Source organism: Podarcis pityusensis (genome assembly GCF_964106645.2).
Source record: "Podarcis pityusensis genome assembly, chromosome: 11".
NCBI lineage: Eukaryota > Metazoa > Chordata > Lepidosauria > Squamata > Lacertidae > Podarcis > Podarcis pityusensis.
In genome coordinates this window covers 1,828,551-1,855,985 of record NC_138036.1, presented here as the reverse complement: position 1 = coordinate 1,855,985, position 27,435 = coordinate 1,828,551, and the positions used below count along the sequence as shown (strand labels likewise).

The window sequence follows — 27,435 nt, the reverse complement described above, 5'->3', positions numbered from 1 at the left end:
TGCCTGCAGGCTACATTTGGGTGGCCCTCAAGTGGTTTGGTGATGGATGAGAATTATTGCAGCTTCGCCGCTTGCTCTGTCCGTTGGCACGTTCTTGGCACAGAGTCTTCCCTTGATGATGCCAAATGCACCCTGAGTTTCTTCTGCCTTCTGGTGGGCCCAGCAAGCTCCGAATCCTGGCAAGATTGAGGCAGCTGGTTCCCAGGTCCAGGTAACTGATCAATTGCCTGCTTTGGATGGGGTTGGACTCCCCCGGAAGGAGCAGTCCGGGGTGCTCCTGGCTCCATCTTTGCGCCACTACAGCTGCAGGTGACCCTAGTGGCAAGGAGTTCCTTTTCCCAGCTCTCGCAGGTAAAGCTGCTACAGCTGTCTCTGGGCCAAGATAGCCTGACTGCTGTTGTCCATATGTCGGTAAGCTCTGGGCTGGATTTCTGCAATGTGCTCTTTGTGGGGCTGCCCTTCAGGTTGGTTTGGAAGCTGCTCAATGGGGCACAATATTTGGCCGGCTGGCATCTGCCCATCTTGGTAGACAATAATGGTGAAATCAAACTGTTGGATGGTTGCAGCACCTGCTGTAGAGACCAGTGTGTGAGAGACAGACCTGTTTTGTTGCACCTGGGACAGATAAAGGCGTCCAGCTGTGTTGCTGCAGATGCACCAGCGCGTTTCTTCTCTCTTTGCTCCTCCCAGAGGGCATTCCTCCTCTGGTCACTGCTGTGGATGCACGAAATTGACTGCCTGTCTTCCAGGCGCTGTGAGTCGTCTGCAACAGATTCCCACATGGCAGGATTGATGTTGCCAGCCTTCGTGCCACATTTGCAAACATCTTTGTAATACAGCAGAGTGGGTCTGCCAACAGGCCTGGTGCCAGCATGTTCTCCCATCTTTAGTAGAGTTGCAGTGGCTGCCAGTAAGCTACCCGGCTAAGTTGAAGGTGCTCCTTTTGATGGATAAAACCTTATACAAGTGGGCAGCACTTCCCTCTGGGGTGGAATGATCTAGGGGGGCTTTAAACAGCAAGGGGGGTGCTAGAGATATAAATGACAATCAGATTCTGAAAAGCTGGTACCCCTGGATCAAGGACACCAGCTTTGTTCCATTAATTAAACTCAACAGTTTTATTTGGATTTTGAATAAACATGCAATTAATTGTTAGCGCCTTGAATTTTATTGTGTTATTATCATCCTTAGTGGGTCGTGAAAACTGCTGTTCTGAACAATGCTTTTTGTAGAGCCGGGTAAGGAAAGGGCAGTGGGGATGAGCTTATGGAACTAATTTGGCAGTAAGTCCCCAAAAATTGGGAACCACAGCCCTAAATAGCTTAGGATCAGGATACCTGGAAGACCATTTCACCTCTTCTGTACCTGACGGATCACCGTTGAGCTCCTCCTGCAGGGCAATTTTATCAGCAGGTCCATTCCCCACAATGTAGGAATCGGGCTTTTAGTGTTCTGGCCCCTGCCCTTTGGAATACCCTCCCCTGAATATTGGGCAGTGGCTGTCTCTGCTGCCTTTTCTGCTCAAGACCTTCCTCTTCCAACGATCCTTCAAAGTGCAGATCTTTCCCAATCCTCATCTGTACTGGAATCATTTTTGTGATGTTATTGTTGTTCTCCATCAGTGCTGGATTTACGTATAAGCTAAACAAGCTATAGCTTAGGGTCCCACTCTCTTGCCCCCCCCCCCAAAAAAAAATTAAAGGAACAAAACCTGGATACTTCTTCTTAGTCGTATTTCAGTTCAACAATTACTTTGATAAAATACAAATTTTCTTATGTGCAAATTGCTTTAGATATAGATACCTATTAGGTTCATAAATTACCATTTGGCATATATTCAACACAAAAAACAGCGACAATTTGCTGTTGACAAAGGACAGCTGGACATATAAAGGGCCCCATTACCTTCAGTAGCTGAGGGCCTCATCAAACCTAAATCCGTCCCTGTTTGCCATCCTGGACTCCTTAAGAAAGGAGAATGGGGTAATATATATATAATATCCAGTATAGTTGCAAAGACTTCTAATGACTCAGTGTGTGTGTGTGTGTGTGTGTGTGTGTGTGTGTGTATTACCATTCTGCTTCTGGAGGGCTGCACATTTCTCACAGTTTTTGCTACCTGACCAGCTCCCAGAAGCCCACGTTTCACACTTAGCATTGGAAGCGAGTGACTCGTGCTGTCCTTTGTTGCAGTGACTTCAGATGAGTGTTTGTGTCTTTTGATCTCTCCTTTGCTCCTCTGAGAGCTCCTTCCTGCATCTCGTGTTCCAGGGTGATGTCATGAATGATACAGGCAGTAGCTGTGTCATCAGGATGGCGCTGATGTCGTTACGCCAGGGCTGGGGATGATCTGAGCTCGGTCTGATGTCATCGCTTTGGAGGGACCGAGATGCGAAAGTAATGAGTCAGCCGAGGATCCCATGGGGACTTTGAAGTGATTCTAGGAAGGTTCATCTGAATTTTATCTGATTGTTTCTTGCTTATGCTTGGATGCTGTTTGAGAATCTATCTGAAGCCTGCATAATGCAAGGCAAGGAAATGATTCTTTGCCACCAAAAGGGGGAAATGGAAATTTCATTGTTGTGGGATTCAAACCGATGGATTTGAATTTTGTTTTTGTTTTTGAGATGCTCTAATCTGTAATAGGTTTTCGCTCATGATTGATTTCGTTTTGAGTGGTTCTGCCTCTTTTTTAGGTAAATGATTGACATTTCCTTTTTCACCCAAAAGGGCATCGTTGTTCTGTAAGTCTCTTTAGAATCCCTGGAGAGATTTTATTAAATCCAAGTGCATCACCCCTGAGATTATATAGTCAATAACTGGGAAATATCAAGAGAGGGACGGATGAGAGCAGTTGTGGTCCTCAGCCCAGACCCAGCTGGGGTTACAGAAAGGGCATCCCTCCTGGCTTGAAAAGATGGATCTATCCAGCAAGTCATAGATGGTCCTCAGGCTGTAGGATGGGATGGTTGCAAAAATGCACATCTGAACACAAGCGGGTCGTCTAATCTCCCCAGTCTTAACTTCGCATTGTTTCTGAAGGTATCCTCTAAATTCCCAATCTCTGCTTTTCCCGTTTTTATTTTGTGCATTTTGTTGTATGCATGACGGTCAGCCCACATATTCGATCCTGATTTCCCCCTCTTGCGTAACACACCTGCCAAGGTGTTGTTGCTGTTGTTAAATTGTTCTTGTTCCTTAATTATCTGCCCTTCATTCTAACGTCCCAGGGCAAGTTACAACATTAAAGCAACAATGAAACACAGCCACTTTAAGTTTTTGTAAACAATCAAACGGTGTATATATAGAGTTCATGAAATCAATAAAATACGCAAACATTGAAAACAGTTTAAAACAACTTACAACCATAGAAAATGAGCCTTAAAACACGCACCTCAAGTGTCCAAGGATGGGACAAAGAAATCTGTCTTACGCATCCTCTGGAAACTGTGCAATGAAGGTACCAAACACACCTCTGTGGGGAGGGAATTTCTCAGATTGGGGGCCCCCACAGAGAAGGCCTCCTCTCACTTTCGGTCTTACCCCCACATGAGCCCCTGAAGGTGGAGGAAATACTCACTGCTGGTTTTTTTAATAGGAGGGCTCTTAAAATAGAGGCTGGATGGTCATCTTTCAGGGATGCTATAGCTGGGATTCCAGCATTGCAGGGGGATAGACTAGATGACTCTTGGGGTCCCTTCCGACTCTGATTCTCTCTTGTGCTTTCGATCTCATTGCTGCCTCACTTGAGCAGCACCCGAGGTATGAACGGCAGAGGCTTCTTATGTCAGCAAGCTTGACATTTCAGGCTGGACTTGCCTGCTTGTAGGATTCAGAGAGAAAGGCTTTCGTGTTTGTTTAAGACCAGGATGCAGAGACATGCGTGACTGCTCTTCTGTCTCTTTGCCCCCAAATCTCTGGCCAAACAACAGCGTCTAGTCCAGCGAATGTCTGTCAAAATCAGGGGTCAGCAAACTCCCCTGTCCCTGAGACCTTGTGGGGGGCCGGACTATATATATATATCTTTAAAAATGAACAAATTCCTATGCCCCACAAATAACCCAGAGATGCATTTTAAATAAAAGCACACATTCTACTCAAGTAAAAACACGCTGATTCCCGGACCGTCTGCGGGCCAGATTGAGAAGGTGATTGGGCCGGATCCGGCCCCCGGGCCTTAGTTTGCCTACTAATGGTCAAAAGGCATGCCTACAATTGCTTTTGAGCTACCTGCAAAAGGTGTCAAACACGTGAGCTGCTCTTTCTGCTTCTGGCCCCCGTTTGGGCAGGTAGCATGGGGACTTGTGATGGGGGGGTCAGACTGGGCACCCCAAGGCTCATTGTAAGGAACAGGTATACCTTTCCGGATTGGTCTCCTTGGGACTCCATTGAGCTCATGCGATGGACTGGGTAGCCGTTTCTCTTATCTAGCTTGCCATCAAATAGATACTTTAGCTGAGATTCCCGCATTGAGGGGGGTTGGACTAGATGACTCTTGGGGTCCCTTCTGGCCAGTGTTCGAAATTCAGATCTATAAGCTAGGTGCCAATTTGCTCCTTAAACCAGGGTTGCCAAAACGGAAGGCCTAGTTGCCATTTTGGGGCCAGCAAAATGATCAGACAACAGCAAAGGTTGCTAGGTTTATCGAGGGTGCAGTGAGAATAAGGGCCACTATCCAAACGATAATCTTGGCCATTTGATTGCCCCTTTTTACCCATTGCTGTCTTTTTAATTTGTATATATTTTATTTGCATATATTGCTTGTTTTATGTTGCTATGGCCGTTGGCTAATGCGAATAAAGTTTAATTTATCTATCTTTTGGGGCCAGGCGGCTAAAAAATAGTGTTTTTCAATATGACTATTTGGTTCCTGAAATTCGTTCTGATTGTGCAGATGAAATATACCGCATTTTTCGCCCTATAGGACGCACTTTTCCCCCTCCAAAAATGAAGGGGAAATGTGTGTGCATCCTATGGAGCGAATGCAGGATTTTGCTGAAGCCTGGAGAGCAAGAGGCGTCGGTGCGCACCGACACCTCTCGCTCTCCAGGCTTCAGGCAGCCATCCGCAAGCCTTCTGAGCGTGGCGGGAGTTCCCACTGCGCTCGGAAGGCTTGCGGATAGCTGCCTGTTCTGGGGGCTGGGGTCGGGGGAAGCTCGGGTTTCCCTGTCCCTAGCCCTGCAAGCTCCTGGACCTGGGGGGGGGATATTTCCCCCCCTTTATTTCCCCCCCCTAAAAACTAGGTGCGCCTTATGGTCCGGTGTGCCCTATGGAGTGAAAAATACGGTAACTGATAGAATTCTACGGGATGTGTTAATATGTGTGAAAACAGGCAAGACCCAAAGATCCATCTGTACCTCCAGATGGCGGAGATGTCATGCATCGTTCTGGCGCCAGGGCATCCTCACTTGGTTGCGAGCAGCCGACAGACAGGTGCAAAATGCGCCTGGTGGAATTCGAATGCTGCTTCTGGCTCTAGAACTGTGTGATGTTATGATTCTCTACTATGCAGCTTCCTATGTTCCTCTCTCCCTGATGATTTTCCCTTTCCTCTTCTGAGGCTTTACTACCCCCGGTTACCTCCTTTTTAATCCCGCGCTACGGTGACCTTACAATTCCCCCCAGCTCAGCCCCGGAGTTATTTGCGTTCCTCCTCCTTTTTCCTCACACGGAGCCCCCGCCGACCTGGTGACTCCCCGTTTTTCCTTGCTCCCTTTATTTGCGGAGCTGCTCCAGCCCACGGAACGCTGCTAATAATGGCAATTACCGTTACACGCCGGCTACAAGGTACGGCGGTGGTAATGGGATCCAGAGGGACGAAATTAAAGCGATATAATATGCTAAGATAAATTAACGTTGTAAAATTAGCCACGGGTCTAGTCGAGAGATCTGACAAATGTCTCGTAGCTTTTGTTACGAGCTCGGAGGCCAGCTCAATTGGATTAGTGGCCCAGAGCAAAACAGACAGGAGCGGAGGGAGAAAAAAGAGTTTATGATGGCTCTCTCTGCCCACATGTGAATAGTTAAGTGTGGCTGCTTTCTCCTCCCTGCCAGCTCAGCAGAAGGAACTGCCCTTGCATGTTCTCTGAGAAACAAGACTTAAGAACAGAAGAGGAACATTCTGAATCAGGCCAATGGCCCATCAGTGGCATCCTTTGCTCAGAGTGGTCAACCAGAGGCCCATGGGATTTGAGCAAGCAGGATTCGAACACAGGAGCCCCCTCCCCTCCCCTTCAGATGCAGAGCACAGCCGTCATCACTGTTGTTGTTGTTGTTGAGTTGTTTAGTCGTGTCCGCCTCTTCGTGACCCCCTGGATCAGAGCACGCCAGGCACTCCTGTCTTCCACTGCCTCCTGCAGTTTGGTCAAACTCATGCTGGTAGCTTCGAGAACACTGTCCAACCATCTCGTCCTCTGTCATCCCCTTCTCCTTGTGCCCTCCATCTTTCCCAACATCAGGGTCTTTTCCAGGGAGTCTTCTCTTCTCATGAGGTGGCCAAAGTCTTGGAGCCTCAGCTTCAGGATCTGTCCTTCCAGTGAGCACTCAGGGCTGATTTCCTTCAGAATGCACAAGTTTGATCTTCTTGCAGTCCATGGGACTCTCAAGAGTCTCCTCCAGCACCAGAATTCAAAAGCTTCCATTCTTCGGCTATCAGCCTTCTTCATGGTCCAGCTCTCACTTAGCTTTAACTATACAGGCTTTTGTTGGCAAGGTGATGTCTCTACTTTTTAAGATGCTGTCTAATATCTTACTAGGCATCACTAGTAGCCATGAATTTGTCTAATCCTCTTTCAAAGCCATCGAGGTTGGTGGTGTCCCATCTTCTTAGTTCTGGCCAGGATGATCAATGGCCAAGGAGGATGAAGCACAACAGCCTCTGGTGAGCACTGGGTTGGCTACCCCTGTTCCAGAGGGCTAGGAAAGGAAGGTTGCCAGGCTGATGGTAGGAGGAGGACCCTGTTAATCCTGGGAAGGAGGCGGCACTTGTGAGGGGTCCCCTCTTCCTTCTAGGGGACACGGGTGGCGCTGTGCTCTAAACCACTGAGCCTCTTGGGCTTGCTGATCGGAAGGTTGGTGGTTCGAATCCCCGCAATGTTGTGAGCTCCCGTTGCTCTGTCCCAGCCCCTGCCAACCTAGCAGTTTGAAAGCACACCAGTGCTAATAGATAAATAGGTACCACTGTGGCGGGAAGGTAAATGGGGTTTCCGTGCACTCTGGTTTCCGTCACGGTGTCCTGCTGGCCACATGACCTGGAAAGCTGTCTGTGGACAAACGCTGGCTCCCTTGGCCTGAAAGCGAGATTTGACTGGACTTAATCATCCAGGGGTCCTTTACCTTTTTACCTTTACCTCCTCCTTCTCCTTGCCTGGAAGCTCAAACCATGATGACGATGCTAAATTGTGGTTCGTACAAACCACCGTTTGGCTGGTGGTGGAACTGACTATGTGTCAAAACCAAAATGCTCATACTCTAGTTCTCATCCCTATACATCCTAAGGGGTTGATGTCAGTTTGAATGTCCCTTTCTGAATCCTTCTCCATCATAGACTCATAGAACTGTAGAGTTGGAAGGGACCCTGAAGGACCATCTAGTCTAGGGGTCAGCAAACTTTTTCAGCAGGGGGCTGGTCCACTGTCCCTCAGACTTTGGGGAGGGGGCTGGACTATATTTTTTGGGAGGGAAATGCACAAATTCCTCTGCCCCACAAATAACCCAGAGATGCATTTTAAATAAAAGGACACATTCTACTCATGTAAAAACAAGCTGATTCCCAGACCATCCGTGGGCTGGATTGAGAAGGCGATTGGGCTGGATCCGGCCCCCGGGCCTTAGTTTGCCTACCCATGATCTAGTCCAACCCCCTGCAATGTAGGAATCACAGTAAAACCATCCATGAATGATGGCCACACAATATCTGCTGAAAAATCTCCGACGAAGGAGAGTCCAGCACCTTCCAAGGGAGTCCCTTCTACTGTTGAGCAGCTGTCACTGTCATTTGAATCCATTGGTTCAGGTCCTTCTCCCCTCTGGAGCAGCAGAAGCCATGGGTTCGAGTCTTACCTTCCGGAACAGGAGAAAACAAGCTTGCTCCACCTCCCATAGGGCAGCCCTTGAGATATCTGAAGATGGCTATAAGCCGGTGGGCTTCATGGATAGCTCAGCTGGCTAGAGCATGGTGTTGTAAATGCCAAGGTGGCAGGTTCTATCCCTGCATATTCATTCCTGCATTACAGGGGGGGTTCTGATCTATTCTGAGATTCTGATCTATGTGGAATGTCCAAACTGAGAAATCTAAAGCCTTTATGTGCCAATTCAGAGGTTGAGAGTAGAGCAGTTTGATACCTCGCCTGTCTGTGACGTGGGATGGAGAGAAGTTGGTTGTCAAAAAATATTCATGCGTTGCGGAGCTCACTCACTCCTCTCGCTGCTCATTAGGGTCTTGAGTGGAAGCAAATTTAAACAGCGGCAGAGCGGTAAATGCCCCCACTTTTCCTGGGACTTAAATTTGGGGGAAGAAATGGATCTAGCTGGTTGAAGCAGCCTCTGCTAATGAGACAACAGTGTAGGATGGGCTCAGCTGGAGGGAGAAATAATTCTCTTCCCCCACCCCTCTCAAAGCAGCGGCTGAGGAATGGGCGGCCAGAGCAGTTTTTACAGATTTGTAAATGCAAGCTAATTGTGTGTTTAATGGCTGGCGCATACCAAAGGGCCCTGGCAGGGCAGGAATGATTTAGATCTTGCTTAATAAAGCATATGATCTGGCCCATTAAAAAAATAAAAAATAATAATACCACAACCATTCCAGTCTTTGAGCCCTGGCAAGGCATGGCAGCTGCGCTCTGATCCACTGATAAGTCTCCCCCACACACACATCAAAAAAAGGGGGTCCAAGTAAAATAGGAACAAGGGTTTTGTGGGTGGGTGGCAAGGAAAGGCTGAGTGGAGGTGGGCTTTTCTCTTTCTCAACGTTGTAGAATAACTTTTGTCAACCTGGTGCCACGTCTTCAAGCCTCAGCCAGCACAAGCTTCCTGCACAAATTTCTATACAGTGGGAGTCTGTTCAATTCCTGAAACACTTCGGGAACCAAGGCGCAGTTTCTGATTGGCCGCAGCAGCTTCCTGCAGCCAATCAGAAGCCGTGGAAGCCAGGCTGGGCATTCAGCTTCCAAAGAACATTCGAAAACCAGAACAATTACTTCCGGTTTTCGTTTGTTCAGGAGCCGGAATGTTCAACTCCCAAAGCGTTCGGGAGCCGAGGTTCCACTGTAGTGTCATTCTAATTTGTTTCACATCTTAATGAAAGGGAACATGAGAAGCTGAGAAGTAGCCTTGCAGATAACCATGGTCAATGCTAAACCATCGTTGAATGCATAACACCGGTCTTGAAAGACCTACATTGGCTCGCAGTATGTTTCTGAGCACAATTCAAAGTGTCAGTGCGAAAAAAGATATATATTGTCAGGGGTTCAGGAGCAGAGGCAAGGGCAAGGGAGGAAACAGAGAGCGAGGGGGAGGAGGCAGAAGAAAAGATGAGTGATGACGACGACCCGAGATCTCCGAGTCTTTCCAGTGAATCAGAAGATTCACAGAAAGGAGCACCAGTGGCCAGGGCAAGGGGGGAGCCTAGGGGGACACCCCAGGAAGATAGAGCCAGAGGGGACTCAGAGGGGAGCAGTTGGAAATCGGGACCAGCGTCACCGCCAGAGAGCAGGGAAGAGGAAGGGCGCCAGGGATCAAGCGCTGGCAGCTCACAACAGGGGGGAGGGCACGAGTCAGGAGTGGCCACACCTCCATCGGGGAGCGAAGAAACGGTCAGACGGAAGGTGGAAGGTTGGGCGCGCGCGCCAAGTTCAAATGCACAGGAAGGTGGCGCAGTAGGCAGCCCAGAAAGGGAGCCAGGTCCTAAAGCCCGCCGAAAGGAGGGAGAAGAGTCAGGGGGGTCAGCGTCAGCGTCAGAGGAATCCCGGAAGGAAGAGACCCCGGGGGGCAGAGGGACCCAGAGAAGAACAGTCAGGCGGAAAAGGTGGAGCAAGGCTAGGATATTAAGTTGGTGTACAAGGGGCGGAGACTCAGATGGAGCTTCGCCGATCTAACCATTAGACGTAGGGTTGCACGCAGCAGCTTGAGAATGGAAACTGTAACTCAATAAAGACTTTTATTTAATGATCGCTGGCTAGCGTGATCCTCTGTGAGCTAGGATCTGGAAGCAACTCTGACAGTAAGCTCCATCCCTTAAATTGTGGGCATCTACAGCCTCGCGGAGAGGAGAGAAAGCGGGTGCCTACTAGCGAGCTCACGAACGGCAGACAACATGACGGCCGAACAGCAGATAGTGGAACTCAGAGAAGCAGTGTCGCGCCTGAATGCCGAGGCTCTTGCATCCAGGAAGAGAGAGGAGGACGCAGCTGCCGCCTACAGGGATCTCCAGGTCAGGTTGGAAGTGCTTACGAAGCAAGGGCAACTGACACCCAAACCGGAGGGGATTGGGTTGGGGAGACGAACAGGCGGTTTGGTCTCTCACTTCGATGGGAATTTGCAACAGTACCCCAACTTTAGAGCAGATGTAATGTGTGCACTGCAACTGCTGAACAAAGACTTTAGAGATGAGCAAGAGAAGGTGGGATTCATCATGTCCCATTTGCATGGAGATGCTAAAGCATGGCTGCGCAATTTGTGGAGAGATAAGGATCCGGCGCTCCAAAATGCGGATGCCTTTATTAAAGCGATGGATGGGTGCTTTTTGTCAAGCATTGACGTGGATCTTGCTCGGCAGCAGATACATGGACTGAAGCAAGGGAGGGCCAGCGTAAGGCAGTACCATGCCCGCTTTTTCGCTTTGGTCAGTGCTCTGGAATGGGACAGAGATTCGGCTCCTGTAAGAGACCTGTTTTGGGAGGGATTGCACGGCTCGGTTAAAGATGAAATTGCGAGGGGGGAGAGACCCCGGACCACGCAGGAGATCGTTCAGAGGGCGCTGGCGGTGGGGGTGCGGCTGGAAGGACGTCCGTGGAGCAGTGGAGAAGGGCGTGGAGGGCGCGAACCAGCCAGGGGCTCCTCCTTCCTTCCCAGAGAAGCAGCGCGTGCGCAATCCACGCCTCCGCCAGGAGGAGGAGCGGAACCTATGGAGGTTGGAGGTGCAAGGGCTCAGTCAGCAGCCAGAGCCCTAGCACCGGCAGCAGTGAAAGCGAAGCCTCCTAGAGGGAACAGGAAGTGTTACATCTGCGATGATCCACAGCATATGGCGAAAGAGTGTCCCCAGAGGCTCCACAAGCACACTGCAGCCTCAGCAATGGTAACTGCAGCAACGCAGCAAGGACAACCACAGCAGGGAAACGACGGAGTCTGGTTGGAGGAAGAGGCACTGGGGCCCAGCCAGACGTGTCAGTGAAGCAGTCCCCAGAGATTTTACAGCCCATGGACCCCCTCCCGCCCAAACCGGTAGTGAGGCTCACCGCGTCGCTCCAGCTGCCCAATGGAATCACCATGGACGTGCCAATCACCATTGACTCCGGAAGCAATGCGGACTTTATAGGGCAGGACTTTGTCGACCGGCACGCTATACAGTTGCTGCCTGCCACGCTGCCCCTGCAGGTTGTCACGGTGGATGGCAGGGAGCTGCTAGGGGGGCAAGTGGTGAAGCAGACGCCACCAATGGTGATGCGACTTGGGAATCACAGGGAAATCATCAGCTTCAATGTCACTCAACTATCGGACACGCCCATTGTATTGGGCATGAGTTGGCTGGACAAGCACAGCCCGACGCTGGCTTGGTACCAGAGGCAGCTGACCTTCGGCTCTTCCTTTTGCGCTGAACACTGCATCGTGCCCAGGCAGGAAGGAGGGGAAGAGGAGTCACAGCTGCAGCTAGGCACGCTGCAAGCGGTTCCCCACAAGTACGCGGAATTTTTGGAGGTTTTCTGCGAGAAGGAGGCAGACAGGCTACCCCCCCACAGACCATATGACTGCAAAATTGACCTGCTGCCGGGGGCGGCGCTGCCCAAAGGGAAGCTGTATTCCATGTCTGAGGACGAACTGCAGGAACTCAAAGAGTTCATAGATCATAATTTGGAGCGCGGTTTCATCCGAGAGTCCAAGGCAGCGGGGGGCAGTCCGGTATTCTTTGTTAAGAAGCGGGACACGCCCCAAAAAAGACTTGTAGTGGACTTTCGCATCTTGAACAGTGTGACCAAGCCATCGGACTTCCCCATGCCCCGAATCGACGACCTCCTCGCAAAGGTACGGAAGGGCAGAGTGTTCACCAAGTTGGACCTGCGAGGGGCATACAACCTCATTCGCATGCGGGAAGGAGATGAGTGGAAGACAGCCATGTTCACGCCCCTGGGCACCTACGAATATAGAGTTATGCCTTTTGGATTGCAAAATGGCTCCCACGTTTTTCAAGCTTTCATGCATCACGTGTTGGCGGGGCTCCTCTACAAGACGTGCGTCTGTTTCTTGGATGACATCCTGATCTTTTCGGAATCGCAGCAGGAGCATGACAGACACGTCAAGGAAGTGCTGAGCAGGCTACAGCAACATAGGCTTTACGCCAAGCTGGAGAAGTGCCAATTCGACGTGACGGAGGTGGATTTCCTGGGCTACAAGTTGTCTGATAAAGGGCTCGCCATGGACAGCGCCAAGGTCCGAGCAGTGTTGGATTGGAAAAGCCCACGCAACCGGAAGGAGGTCCAACGGTTTGTTGGCTTCGCGAACTTCTATCGCAAGTTTATCAAAGGCTTTGCGATGCAGACAGCGGCCATCACGGACACGCTCAGCTCCAAGAAAAAGAAGTTCATCTGGACAGAGCAGGCGGAGCAGTCCTTTCAGGCACTCAAGCGTCTCTTCGCGTCGGAAGAGCAGCTGCTTCATGTCAACCCCAGCAGGCCGATGAGGGTGGAGACAGACGCTTCGGACAGAGCCGTGGGAGCAGTCCTGCTGCAGAAAGACCCGCAGGGGGTTTGGAGGCCGGGAGCGTTTTATTCAAGGAAGCTCAGCAAGTCCGAACAGAACTACACCATCTGGGACAGGGAGTTGCTGGCCATTCATGCAGCGTTCAAAGCGTGGAGGCACTTCCTGATCGGCGCCAAGCACACGGTGCAGGTCTGCACGGACCACAAGAATCTAGAGCACTGGCGCACGGCACAGTTCCTGAACCAGAGGCAGATACGTTGGGCTGAGTTCTTTGCGAATTTCGACTTCCGAATAGAATATGTCCCGGGGGACACCAACATCATGGCGGATGCTCTCTCCCGTAAGCCACAGTATCTGGAGGAGGCAACGCCAGCGGCCGCCATGCACATCTTCGCACCGACAGTGTGGGCGTGCGCGGCGGCAACAGTTGACCTGGATGCGGTGCGACGAGCGTTGCAGGATGACTCCTTCGCGCAAGCAAAGATGGCAGAGGTGCACAGGGGCACGGCAGCGACCGACGAGTTCCAGCTGCGAGATGGTTTGCTCATCCGTAAAGGGGCCATCTACGTGCCGGGAGACGAACTTCGCGCCAAGGTACTGCAGCAGCTGCACGACGCGCCCACTGCCGGGCACTTTGGCAAGGAGAAGACGGTGGAATTAGTAGCCAGAGACTTCTGGTGGCCCGGAATGAGAGGGGAAGTCGCGGACTACGTGGCGAGGTGTGACACCTGCCAGAGGGCCAAACCAGTGCACAGACCGCCGGCCGGACTGCTGGAACCGCTGCAAACTCCGTTCGAACCATGGGAGAGAGTGGCCCTGGACTTTGTCACGGATCTGCCCAGCTCGAGGGGCAAGACGGCTGTGCTGGTGGTGGTGGACTTGTTCTCCAAGATGGCACATTTCATTCCGTGTGCGAAGGTGGCCACGGCGGAACAAACCGCCAAACTGTTCATAGACCACGTGTTCAAGGTTCACGGTCTGCCGCGGTCTATTCTGTCCGACCGAGGGCGACAGTTCATCTCGAACTTCTGGCAGAGGCTGATGGGCTTCCTGAACGTCAAGATCAACCTGGCGTCGGCTAGACACCCGCAGACCAACGGGCAAGCGGAGCGGGTCAATGCCATCATGCAGCAGTACCTGAGATGTTATGCGAATCAACAGCCTGCGACGTGGGTGGATTACCTGCCTCTCGCCGAGTTCGCCTACAACAACACGAAGCACGTGTCCACGGGGGTCACGCCGTTCTTCGCCAACAACGGGAGGCACCCCAGAACCTTCCCGGGACTGGAAAGAATGGGGGAGGGGGACCCGCAGACAGCAGATGCGTTCGCGTCGGAGTTGCAGGAGGTCCACGATCAGCTGCGGCGGCACCTGGAGCTGGCTAAACACGCATACAAGGTACAAGCGGACAAACACAGAAGGGTTGGCGAAGAGATCCATGTGGGAGACTGGGTCTGGTTAGCAGCCCACGCAGTGCCGGCCAGGTCGTTGGCGAAGAAGAAACTAGGGCATAAACAACTGGGGCCCTACCAAGTCGAAGAACAGGTCAACCCGGTGGCTTTCAGGCTGGCTCTTCCGGAGGGTTCCAGAATGCATCCGGTGTTCCACAGATCGGTGCTCACTCCCTACAAGGCACCTCACAGGTTTCAGGAACCAGGAACGGCACCGGGTCCGCTCCGAGAGAGAACCGGGCAAGGGGGAGTGGCACAGGAGGCGCGCATCAACGAAGTCACGGAGATTTTGGACTCCAGATGGGGGGAAGAGGGGGTAGAATACCTTCTCGCCAAGGAGGGCACCCCGGCCAGTGCCAACAGCTGGGTGCCGGGCTACGCTTTAGACGAACCTCTGCTCAAAGAAGAGTTTCATGCCCTCTTCCCACATAGGCCAATGCCAGCAGACTTTTTCGACGACTGGCTTTTCACGCCCACGCTTTCAGCCAGCACGTTCCGGGGGTTCGACTCGGACGAGGAACCGACACGAGACGCCCGTTCCCCGGAGGGGTCACCCTCGGGATCTGCTTCAGAACCCTCGTATTGGTGGGATGATCGACCAGAGGAGCAGTTCCGCAGAAGGTGGCTGGAGGGTCCAGGACGAGCAACGTCTCCAGAAGGCAACGAGGGAGAGACGGACATGGACGTTTTCGGGGACGACCCGGGTTTCGAGCACGGCGGCACAGAGATGGAAGCGGAGGTGACCGTCGTCAACGAGAGCAGGGAGGAAGAACCGGAAGACTTCGGATGGCGGCCCGCCACGGGAAGCGAACTGTATCCGACATTCGTCCCCCTGACACAGCAGCACCCAGATCCCGCACCGGAAGGAGGGGAGGGGGGAAGAGGGGGCTTTGAGGGGGGGATGGATGTCAGGGGTTCAGGAGCAGAGGCAAGGGCAAGGGAGGAAACAGAGAGCGAGGGGGAGGAGGCAGAAGAAAAGATGAGTGATGACGACGACCCGAGATCTCCGAGTCTTTCCAGTGAATCAGAAGATTCACAGAAAGGAGCACCAGTGGCCAGGGCAAGGGGGGAGCCTAGGGGGACACCCCAGGAAGATAGAGCCAGAGGGGACTCAGAGGGGAGCAGTTGGAAATCGGGACCAGCGTCACCGCCAGAGAGCAGGGAAGAGGAAGGGCGCCAGGGATCAAGCGCTGGCAGCTCACAACAGGGGGGAGGGCACGAGTCAGGAGTGGCCACACCTCCATCGGGGAGCGAAGAAACGGTCAGACGGAAGGTGGAAGGTTGGGCGCGCGTGCCAAGTTCAAATGCACAGGAAGGTGGCGCAGTAGGCAGCCCGGAAAGGGAGCCAGGTCCTAAAGCCCGCCGAAAGGAGGGAGAAGAGTCAGGGGGGTCAGCGTCAGAGGAATCCCGGAAGGAAGAGACCCCGGGGGGCAGAGGGACCCAGAGAAGAACAGTCAGGCGGAAAAGGTGGAGCAAGGCTAGGATATTAAGTTGGTGTACAAGGGGCGGAGACTCAGATGGAGCTTCGCCGATCTAACCATTAGACGTAGGGTTGCACGCAGCAGCTTGAGAATGGAAACTGTAACTCAATAAAGACTTTTATTTAATGATCGCTGGCTAGCGTGATCCTCTGTGAGCTAGGATCTGGAAGCAACTCTGACATATATATATATACAAATAAAGCTGTACTCGATGGATGAAAGGATATCTGATGTCTGACGTGATTGAGAATCAGAGAGCCAGGGACGGAGAACTTAAAAGTGTTAAAATCGAGATGTGGAAATACAAAAACAACGAGGAGAGGCAGGATTGAGATTTGGAGCTATGCTTCAAGGTCCAGACTATGGGAAGTCCCGTAAAATTAATAATTATAATTTGGATGATAATTTGGTCTTTTTTTATTTTAGTTTTTATTTTAATTGGATTATGATTTGATATGTTAATTGGATGCTTTTTTTTTGGAAAATTAATAAAAATGATTTAACAAAAAAACCCCAGACTGTTGGTGCTGACCTTGAAAGCCCCAAATGGCCTTGACCCAGTAGACCTGAAGGAGCGTCTCCACCCCCATCGTTCAGCCCGGACACAGAGATCCAGCGCTGAGGGCCTTCTGGCGCTTCCCTCCCTGTGAGAAGTGAGGTTACAGGGAACCAGTGGTGGCCCCTGCTCTGTGGAATGCCCTCCCATCAGATGTCAAGGAAAACTACCTAACTTTCAGTAGACATCTGAAGGCAGCCCTATTTAGGGAAGTTTTTAATATTTGATGTTTTATCGTGTTTTTAATATTCTGTTGGGAGCCGCTCAGAGTGTCTGGGGAAACCCAGCCAGATGGGTGGGGTATTAATCATCATCATCATCATCATCATCATCATCATCCTGTGTTCTGTCCTGCTTGCAGGTTTCCCATAATGGACATTGGGAGCCACCTGGAGTGGCTGGGGAAACCCAGCCAGATAGGTGGGGTAGAAATAATAAATTATTATTATAAAGCAAGCCAAACCATGGATTGTGAAGCTGTCTTGTCCAAAGGAGCACACTAGAGCATCAGGCCATGGCCCATCCAATCCAACCTCCTGTTCTCCCAGGGACCCATCAGGTGCCGCAATGGGAAATCCACAAGCAGGATTTGAGCACGAGAGCAGCTCTGCCTGTCTAGCGGCCATCTTCCTCGCTGATTACTTCTAGCAGGATCAGTACCTCGATTTTTCATGGCACGAGAAGTATTTTGTTCTTCCAAAGCGTGAAGAGGACACAGCAGCTTTGTCAATGTTTGGGGTGCCTTTAATTGTGATGTAAATGAGCAAGAGCGCATCAGGGATCTGCCAGCGCATTATGCAAAAATCTGGAACTCTTAAAGCTTTCCAGAGTCTCCTCTCCAGGACTCTTCTTTCTTTCTTTCTTTCTTTCTTTCTTTCTTTCTTTCTTTCTTTCTTTCTTTCTTGCCTGCCCCTCACCAGCATTCTCTCATATTGCTTGGTTGGCAGTCTTTTAAGATGAAAGTCCTGCACTGGATCTGTGAAAACAACATAAGCTAGGATTAATGACATCCATAGCTGTACTCCTTGCAGAGTTTTTAGGTTCCACATCTCAACTTCTGTCCCCAGAGTGAACTTGCAACGTGTGCTTTAATCTACTTTGCTTTTTCCCCCTTGTACTGTTTACATATTGTTCAGGTTGTATATGCGAAAATGAAAGAATATATATGGTTCCTGCATTGCAAGGCATTGGACTAGATGACGCTTGGGTTCCATTCTTATTATTGTTATTGTTGTATTAGTATTATTAATAATAATAAAATTAATATTTGCATACTGCCCTATGCCCATAGATCTTACGATCGGTTCACAACATAAAATTACAATATAAAAAAAAACAAAATCCATAATAAAAATTAAGAACAAAACCCAATGACCCCCCTTCCACAACATGTTTAAAAGGGCATGGGATGTCAGTCAAAGGCCCTGCAATTCTGCAATTCAATGAAAAATGAAACATGATTTTTTAAAAAGTAAAAAGTAGAAAAAGATGAAATGTGCAGGGCCCCTTTGGACTGGTAGGGTTTTTTTAATATTATTTGTAGGTATTTTCTGATGCAATAATACTGCATTAGTGATGGATTTGTACGGCAGCATCTATATATTATTCTGGTTTATTAGTTGTTCTGCAATGCTTCCACAGTGCTACCCCATCTTTGTCATCTGGAGGGGGAATCTCTTGTGCTAGGAATGAAAAAAGTGGAACAAATCCCCGTGGACATTTTCAGCCTGACCCGTTGCAGGATTTCACTGGGATGCCTCAGGGCTTGTACCGACTGGAAATGAAATGCTTGCCCACCCAAGAACATTTGCAGGCACAAACAGTATTGGCAGTGAGGTCGTGTCTGACCTCCACAATAATGTAATGAGCGCAAACCGTCATCAGTGCACAATCAAAAGGTTGCCTCGATTTGGTCACAGCTGCATATTTTTGAGAGCATGTTAAGGACACACGCTGGTAGGGTTAGGATTGATGGAGTCTCCTTGGCTTCTGCTCACGGTGCTTGCAGATGCAGGACTTAGAATTGGATGGTGTTCTTCCTTGGCGATAACTCATCGTTCTACCCGGACGCTGAGGTCCAGCGCCGAGGGCCTTCTGGTGGTTCCCTCACTGTGAGAAGCAAGGTTACAGGGAACCAGGCAGAGGGTCTTCTTGGTGGTGGCTCCAACCCTGTGGAACGCCTTCCCATTGGATGTCAGAGAGATAAACAACTACCTGACATTTAGAAGACATCTGAAGGCAGCCCTGTTCAGGGATGTTTTTAATGTGTGACATTTTAATGTATTTTTAATCTTTTTTGGAAGTCGCCCAGAGTGGCTGGGGAAACCCAGCCAGATGGGCAGGGTACAAATAATAAATTATTATTATTATTATTACTCATAGCTTGTCTTCCATGAACATGGTCTTACCAGTGAGTCCGTAAGTGACTGTGGAGGCCAATTCTGGATCCACACCTCCTTCCACAGTGGGGACATTGGTTTCCAGGCGGTAGCTGATCACGGTGTGGATTTGCCAAGCATGCCTTCCTCTTAGCACGTTTCTCCCTTGCGTCCTGAGTTCGAGTGCCTTGCGCGCCATTTTCCTGGGTTCCTCCTCTCTCCTGCAGGTGAGGGGAGCACCCTGTTGCAACAGATCAATAAAGATCAAGCTTACTAGCTGCTTTGCTTCTCATTATTCTGTGGTTGGCCACTGTTATTTTCTCCTACCGATGGAGAACCTATGTAAGGACTCTATATGGGCTCTTGGATACCCCATAAGGGAAAAGGGCAATTTTTGTTTACAACAATGGTAAATACTCAGTTCCTGAATCCAGGACACAGGCTGACCCTATTCATACGCAAAGATGCCCTAAAAACAGGTAAGCAAAAGACAATTAAAAATATTATAAAAAAGGAAAGCTTTCCCCATTTCCTTACTCCTTGCAGAGAAACATTTGAGGTCAATTTGGGAGAGTCAAAATGGCTTCAGGATTGTTCTCCTGTACTATTTCAGACACGTCGTTTACATACTTATGTACAGTGAGGGGGGAAAGTATTTGATCCCCTGCTAAACTTGCCTGTTTGCCCCCTGACAAAGAAATGACCAGTCCATAATTTTAATGGTATGTTTATTGTACCCGTGAGAGACAGAATAACAACAGGAAAACCCCCAGAAACCCAGAAGACAAAAGTCAGAGATTGATGTGCATTATGAGTCAAATAAGTATTTGATCCCCTGTCAACCAGCCAGATGTCCGGCTACCTGGTATCTTCACTGTATGTAACCAGCTGAGATTAGAAGCACCTGCCGTAAGGGAGATCAAATACTTTCCCCCCCCCCTCACTGTATGTTTTTGCCTTGTAAATTTATGAACATTTAATTTATACATTTGGGACCTTAAATTCTTATAACAGTGATATATTGGTATATCGTGATGCTTAGCTGGTGATATATCACATCTCTCAGCCTTAGCAGGACTTCCTGCCCTGCGTTACGTGTTCCCTGTGCCCAATACCAGGCTGCCCAGATTGGCCCCCAAATTGCCACCCTGCAGTGTAGGCGATGAGACCCTGCCCTGCCCACATCTATTTCCATTGCGCAAATTGCTAATGTTCTCTTTGCTGTGGAGGCAAACCAGCCGACGGTTTAGAGAGTCAAGAAAACCAAGAAGCAGCCATTGAGAAAAGCTCCTTTTTCTCTCGAGCTGAGCAGGCTTTTTCATCCCCCTGGCCTGGCAGCCGAGCAGGTTGCATTTCTTCCTGCTACTGATAGCAAGAATGCCGTGAAAGCAGGATCGGGGGTAAAGGATCCGGCTTCCCCAGAGAGCAGCGTATTGAAAGCGGCTGTGCGACCGGCTTGATAGAGCCCTTATTGGCTGTGCTGTATCTCCTAATGCAAACAGACAGTGTTTCCTGATAAGTCACATCCTTCAGCGCGGATGGCAGTCTATCATGTCTGGCAAATAGCGTGAAAGCGCCGCAGCCAGTTTCGCTGGGAGGGCAGGCTGGGTTGTCAGAGGAAATTCTCCCTGCCTAATGTGTGCAGATCGGAGTCCTGCATTAAATCTGCAGCACTAAGCAAGAAAATAAATATTCCCAGGAGCCGCCAAGTTCATTTTATTTCTTGCATTTATAACCCACCTTTTACTCCCAAGAACTCATGCGCAGTTCTCCCCCCTTCTCCTTTAATTGCCACAACAACTACAAGGTAGGCTGAGAGGCAATGGGACTGGTCCCCAAGGCCACGCAGTAAGCTCCATGGATGAGTGGTTGGATTTGAACTCTGGCCTCTCCCAGGTCCTTCTCTAATACTGTCTTCTTCTTCTCCTTTGGCGATCCCTCCTAGCCAAGTAAGATTGTCTTCCATGAACACAGTCTTAAGAGTGAGTCCGTAAGTGACCGTGGAGGCTAATTCTGGATCCACACGTCCTTCCACAGTGGGGGCATTGGTTTCTGGGTGGGAGTTGATCATGGTGTGGATTTGCCAAGCGTGCCTTCCTCTTGGCACGTTTCTCCCTTGCGTCCCGAGTTCGAGTGTCTTCAAAGCCCATGACACCTTTGGAAAAGGCTGTTCTCCAGTTGGAGCACTCACAGGCCAGTGTTTCCCAATTGTAAGTGGAATTTGTGCATGCATAAGCCCCACTGAGTTCCACTAAACTTACTTTTATCTTCCTTGGAGTAAGCCCCATTGAATTCACTAGGGTTTGCATGTGAGCAGACACGTCTTTGCTTGCACCGCTTACCGAAAAACACCCGCCCCGTCATTGTCACATGGTACCCAACCTCCCATTTCAGCATAAGGCAGCCAGCTAAATCTTCTCCCCTCCATTCCATCCCGGCTCACATAAAGCCCCCCTCCAAAAAACCCTTCATCCTACCGATCTCTCCCTTTTTATTGGAGGGAGGGAGGGCAAGCAAGTGAAAAGATAAGGTAAAGGTAAAGGGACCCCTGACCATTAGGTCCAGTCGTGGCCGACTCTGGGGTTGCGGCGCTCATCTCACTTTACTGGCCAAGGGAGCCGGTGTACAGCTTCCGGGTCATGTGGCCAGCATGACTAAGCCACTTCTGGCGAACCAGAGCAGCGCACGGAAACGCCGTTTACCTTCCCGCCGGAGGGGTACCTACCGGTATTTATCTACTTGCACTTTGACATGCTTTCGAACTGGTAGGTTGGCAGGAGCTGGGACCGAGCAACGGGAACTGTGACCTTCTGATCGGCAAGTCCTAGGCTCTGTGGTTTAACCCACAGCGCCACCCGCGTCCCTAGCGAAAAGATAGTCTCCTATAAATAAACAAACAAATAAATAAATAAATAACCCTTCCTTTTCAATATGGAGGAAAGCTATTTAGGGGAAACCAACAACATAAACACCAGAAAAGGAAAATACCCCCCCCCCTTTTTCCCACTGATGTGGGGAGGGTGAGTGTGGGGGGAGAAAGTGTTTTCTTTGTTTAAGTTCTTTGTTTACTTTGCCTCTGGATCTTTGATTGTCTTATCTGTGGGGGGTCCCTCCTGGATTGTTAGCAGGCTTCGCATAGTTAGCCGAGCTCTAAGTGAAAAGATACCCATGAAGATGAAAGAGTTTGCTGGTTTGTTCTGAGGGCTTAGCATCATTTCTTATCAATGGTTAGGAGGGAGGAGGGAGAGAGCAAGCAAAGCAGAAGACGGGGTTCCTGCAAATTATCTGCAAAGTATCTGTTCAGCTGAGCTACCCCCTGGGAAACTGTCAAGTCTCCACCTTTCCTTCGCTGGTATATTGCCTTGTTGAAACACAATGTTATTTACGATGTTATTTCAATACCGGTATTTAACATTACAGCGATTCACAGCCATACCTTGGTTCTGGAACACCTTGCGACTCGGACGATTTGGCTCCTGATCGCCATAAACCCGGAAGTGAGTGTTCCGGTTTGCAAACGTTTTTTGGAAGCCAAACGTCCGATGTGGCTTCCGGATGAGCGCAGGAAGCTCCTGTGGCCAATCGGAAGCTGCAATTTGGTTTCTGAACGTTTTCAGAAGTCGATTTTAAGTTTACGCCTTAAAATCTCATGTGGGAAGTCTGCTGGGCCCGGGGGTTAACCCGACCAACGCATTCCAGGTCTGGTCCCAAATCCACGGATTCCGCAAGGAGTCAGTCCAACAGGGCCAAGGCAGAAAACCAGGCAAGGACAGGTACAGGATCTCAGGCAGGATCTGGCAAACAGCAACGTTGCTCCCGCAACCTGGAGAAGGGTCCAACAGCCTTTTATCTTTGTCAAGGTAACGGCCGGTCCTGATCCCCCGGCGACTCACCTCCCTGTTTCGCCCAAAGGCGAGCACTCCTCCTGCGAGTACTCAGGTCTCTCCTCCTCTCAGACCTCAGTCTCTGCTGCTCGGGAGACGTAGGTGGGTTACTGGACCCAGGGGCCGCCTCAGCCTCCCCTGACCCAACCGGTAGTGGAGAAGCTGTAAGTGATGGCCCAGCTGGAGGCAACGAGGTCATCCCCACATCTGGAGCCAGGGCAGGATCAGGCCCCTGACTCGGCCCAGCTGGTGCTTGTTGTGGAGGAACCTGTGCAGACTGGGACTCTTCAGAATCAGGCCCCAGACTAGGTTCAGGTGATGCCTGAGGCAAAGGATCCGGTGCGGACTGAGACTCCTCCAGTTCCGAGCCCAAGTCCCAGGCCATCACAGGAAGCAGGGGCATCTGCAGGAATGTTTTGGGGCAGGGAGAACATGAGAAGGGCCCGCTGGATCAGGCCAGAGGGCGCCCATCTAGTCCGCAGTATGAAACTCACAAGCACCAGAGCTCCCCCCCCCCCCCCAGCTTAACAGAAACTGGGGTTGGAAGCATCGCTGCCTCTAACTGCAGAGGCAGAGTGCGACCATTGTGGCTAATAGCCATAGATAGCCCTTTTCCACTTCCATGAATTGACCCAGTCCTCTTTGAAAGCCATCTAGATTGGTTGCCATCCCTGCCCCCTGTGGCAGGGAGTTCCACAGTTTAACGCTGCGCTTCAGGTGGAAGAGGGCAAAGTACGACCCAGAAATGAGGAAATGGGGCCCTTTCTTCAAAAGACAGAGAGAGAGAGAGAGAGAGAGAGAGAGAGAGAGAGAGAGAGACGAGGAAAGCCTGTATGTTTTGCCTCATGTCTCAAGTGCTACAAATAACTCTTTTTGTTTTATTTTAATTAAGACGGCAGCTGGGATCCTGGGGATTGTAGATCCTTGACATTCTAAGGGGGTTGGACTACATGAACCCTGGCGTCCCTTCCAACCTGCAATTCTATGATCTGAGAGGGTCTCAGGTTCCTTGCCATGCTGTTTTCCGCCTCCCTATAGCTCCCGCTTTTGCCTCTGAGCTGTTTTGCAGCCCACAGCGAGTTGCTTGCAACCGAAGCGGCTCTCTGCTCATTACCGTGTCAAACAAACTCACGCAGGCAGGTTTTGCGGGGAGATCACACGAGCTCCCCCTCCAAATCTCTTGTTCTCCAGCTTCTCTTTTTGCCAAATGGTTGCACTTACATGAAAAGGAAAAGAGAAAGTTGGGGGCTGGGTTGGGGGAGAGAGAGCCGAGACGTGCGCGGACTGCACAAATTTATGGATCAGAGATTTACGCGCTCCCGGGATGCTGTATATTTTCTCCGCCGTGACACTTCATTGCCACAAATTACCGAGCAGGCAGGAGTCTGCAAGTGACAGCAGGCTCCGCGGCTAAAACATGGCCTTGCTTGGCCTGCGTAAAGTGGGGCTTGGAAATGTCAAAGGGGCAGCTGGAGTGGCGGCTGTGGGCTTGGGGGAGAGAGCGGGGCTGTGGGAAGTGAGGGGATAGCAAAACAATGTTCCCTGCTCGGGATGGGGACGGACCAGGCAGCTAACAGGGGCTCTGTAAATAACAACAGCTTCAGTCCTTTCGTTTGACAGTACCTGCACTTTGGAACTCCCTGCCACTTGACAGCAAGCTTCACTGTATTCCTTTCAGAACCTGCTAAAAATAGGGTTAGCCTAAGGTCTTGAGCTTTTTTCTTTTGCCAACAACAACATTTTGCCGATTTCTACCCGGACACTGCTTCTGACTACAGTATTCCAAGTTTGTCCAGGAAATTCTGGACATTTGGCAACCCTGATTTCTTGTTTACACAATCCTGCCCAGGTGCTTAAAAGGCTGCTGTGAGTTTTAATGTGTTTTTGCTTGTTGTATGTTTTGAAGCCACTGTTCTATTTTTCCCCCTTGATTTCATTGGCTTGCTTTTTTGCAGACTGCTTTGGGGTTTTTGCTGTTTCGCAACTGAGGGGTGTAGAAATTTTACAAAATTAAAGATATGAATAAATAAGTAGGGTTCCTGCATAAGGCTATCAGAAGGGCTCTGGAGGATCATTAAGTTGGTTGTGGATCCTGGTGATCATAGAAGAGTTGGAAGGGACCCAAAGGGGTCATTCAATCCCCTGCAGTTCAGGAATTAACAGCTAATGTTGATGATTAATCACCTTCATCATCGTCATGGTTAAGACTTGCTCATTACTTGTTAAAACATAAAGAGATTTCATATACCTTTAAAAGCAAAACAAACAAAAAAAGAAAGTCATAAGTTCAACTATGGAACTCCCTGCCTCTTGATAGCAAGCAGTAAAACATAGAAGGGGGAGAGCAATCTTGCGGTTGAATCCTGCTTTTGAACTTCCCATTTGGGCACCTGCCCACTGTGAGACAGAGATTGCTGGTCTTAGATGGGTCATTGAGCTAATCCAGTAGAACTCTTTTGAATGCTCTAGAATGTGCCTGCTGGTCTTTTGCTGGTCTTGAACATTGTGAGAGGAGGCTGATAGCATTATTATTATTTATTGAATTCATTTAGGGAAGCTTTTAATGTTTGATGCATTATTGTATTTTAATATTTTGTTGGAAGCCGCCCAGATGGGTGGGGTATAAATAAATTATTATTATTATTTTCCAGCCTATACCTGGAGGTCTCAGAACAAAATCTAAAAACAAAACCACAAAATATATAATCAGAATGAAGACAACAACCCAATAACCCCCCCAAAAAAAACCACCCCACATTTTAAAAGGGCTTAGGATGTAGTAGCCGACAATTGCTCCTCAAGGAAACTTGGTCACTATTTTTGATCCTTTTGATCTTATTAGGAGTTCCAAGACTCTGCTGAGCAACTGTGGAAAAACGAGAGCCCTTCGCTGCCCAGTCTTGGGCAGGTGAGACCTTTGGAAGTGGCAGTGGCCTAGTGGCATTGGCACATTTGCCAGCTCTTCAGAGAGGTTGTTACGCAGCACTGGGAAAAGAGAGGGGGCTTCTGACCACTTGTGGGTAGTATCTCAGAATGCCTTGGGCTGTGTCCTAAAGGAAAAAGGAAAGGACATGAGCCAACAGTGTGACGCGGCAGCTAAAAAAGCCAATGCAATTCTGGGCTGCATCAATAGGAGTATAGCATCTAGATCAAGGGAAGTAATAGTGCCACTGTATTCTGCTCTGGTCAGACCTCACCTGGAGTACTGTGTCCAGTTCTGGGCACCACAGTTCAAGAAGGACACTGACAAACTGGAACGTGTCCAGAGGAGGGCAACCAAAATGGTCAAAGGCCTGGAAACGATGCCTTATGGGGAACGGCTAAGAGAGCTGGGCATGTTTAGCCTGGAGAAGAGGAGGTTAAGGGGTGATATGATAGCCATGTTCCAATATATAAAAGGATGTCACGTAGAGGAGGGAGAAAGGTTGTTTTCTGCTGCTCCAGAGAAGCGGACACGGAGCAATGGATCCAAACTACAAGAAAGAAGATTCCACCTAAACATTAGGAAGAACTTTCTGACAGTAAGAGCTGTTCGACAGTGGAATTTGCTGCCAAGGAGTGTGGTGGAGTCTCCTTCTTTGGAGGTCTTTAAGCAGAGGCTTGACAACCATATGTCAGGAGTGCTCTGATGGTGTTTCCTGCTTGGCAGGGGGTTGGACTCGATGGCCCTTGTGGTCTCTTCCAACTCTATGATTCTATGATTCTATGATTCTATGGACCCCTGGTTAAGTCCAATCAAAGGCGACTATGGGGTTGCGGCGCTCCTCTTGTTTTCAGGTCAAGGGAGCCGCCGTTTGTCCACAGACAGCCTTCTGGGTCATGCGGCCAGCAGGACTCAACCGCTACTGGTGCACGGAGGACCGTGACGAGTGCCAGAGCGCACAGAAACACCATTTACCTTCCTGCAGTAGTGGTACCTATTTATCTACATGCACTGGTGTGCTTTCAGACTGCTAGGTTGGCAGGAGCTGGGACAGAGCAACGGGAGCTCACTCCGTTGCGGGGATTCGAACTTCCAACCTTCTGATCAGCAGGCACAAGAGGCTCAGTGGTTTAGACCACAGTGCCACCCGCGTCCCTGGCTGTGTCTTAGTGACCGTTGAGAGGGGCCTGGAAGTGGCTCCCTATTCCATCCTGGAGGTCCTAAGGTTTGGTTGCTTTACTCTAAATTGTGTATTCGCTTGATATGGATCAGGCAGATTGGCTTGGCAACACCAGAACATGATTAAATTAGAGCAGAGCATTTTATTTCTCGCCTTGCTCTGTGTCAACAGCTGAGAGTAACTTACTCAGTGCCCTCCTATCCCTCGGTTTGCAATAACTGCTGTGAGTTGGGTTAGGCAGATTGGTAGCAACATACCCTGAGGCTCCTGGGTGCGAGATCCCCGACTTTGCATGGGCTTATCCACAGCAGATTGTTTTGTGTTTCCTCCAAAAGAACAGGATGGAGGCTTGGGGATCGAGTGAGAGGCATCAATTTTGACCTTATTCTACAAAACACATTTTCATTGCTCATCCTTATTCCTGGCAAAAGAGCTCTGCTGCAGGACAGCTCGTTAAATTCTCCTATTTTACAGGCAGGAAACTGAGGCCAAGGACTCTCTTTTCTGAAATGTGTCCTGGGTATGTGCCTCCTTAATTGGGGTTCGGAAGTGTCCTCAGGTCACTTAAGCAGCATAAAACGAGAGCTGGGAGGTCGTGGATTTTGGCAGCGGTGGCAACATTTTGTGATGGTTCCCATGCCAGATGCACCTTCGAGATCACAGAGCTTGC

The 27,435-nt window shown here is 50.0% G+C and overlaps 1 protein-coding gene across 2 annotated transcripts in view; it reads left to right on the top strand.

Moving 5' to 3' along the window:
* Positions 1–27,435, top strand: part of CNTFR (ciliary neurotrophic factor receptor) — a gene marked incomplete at its 3' end in the record, with an annotated part of 431,249 nt that overhangs the window by 101,312 nt on the left and 302,502 nt on the right. The gene's annotated exons all lie outside the window — the stretch shown is intronic.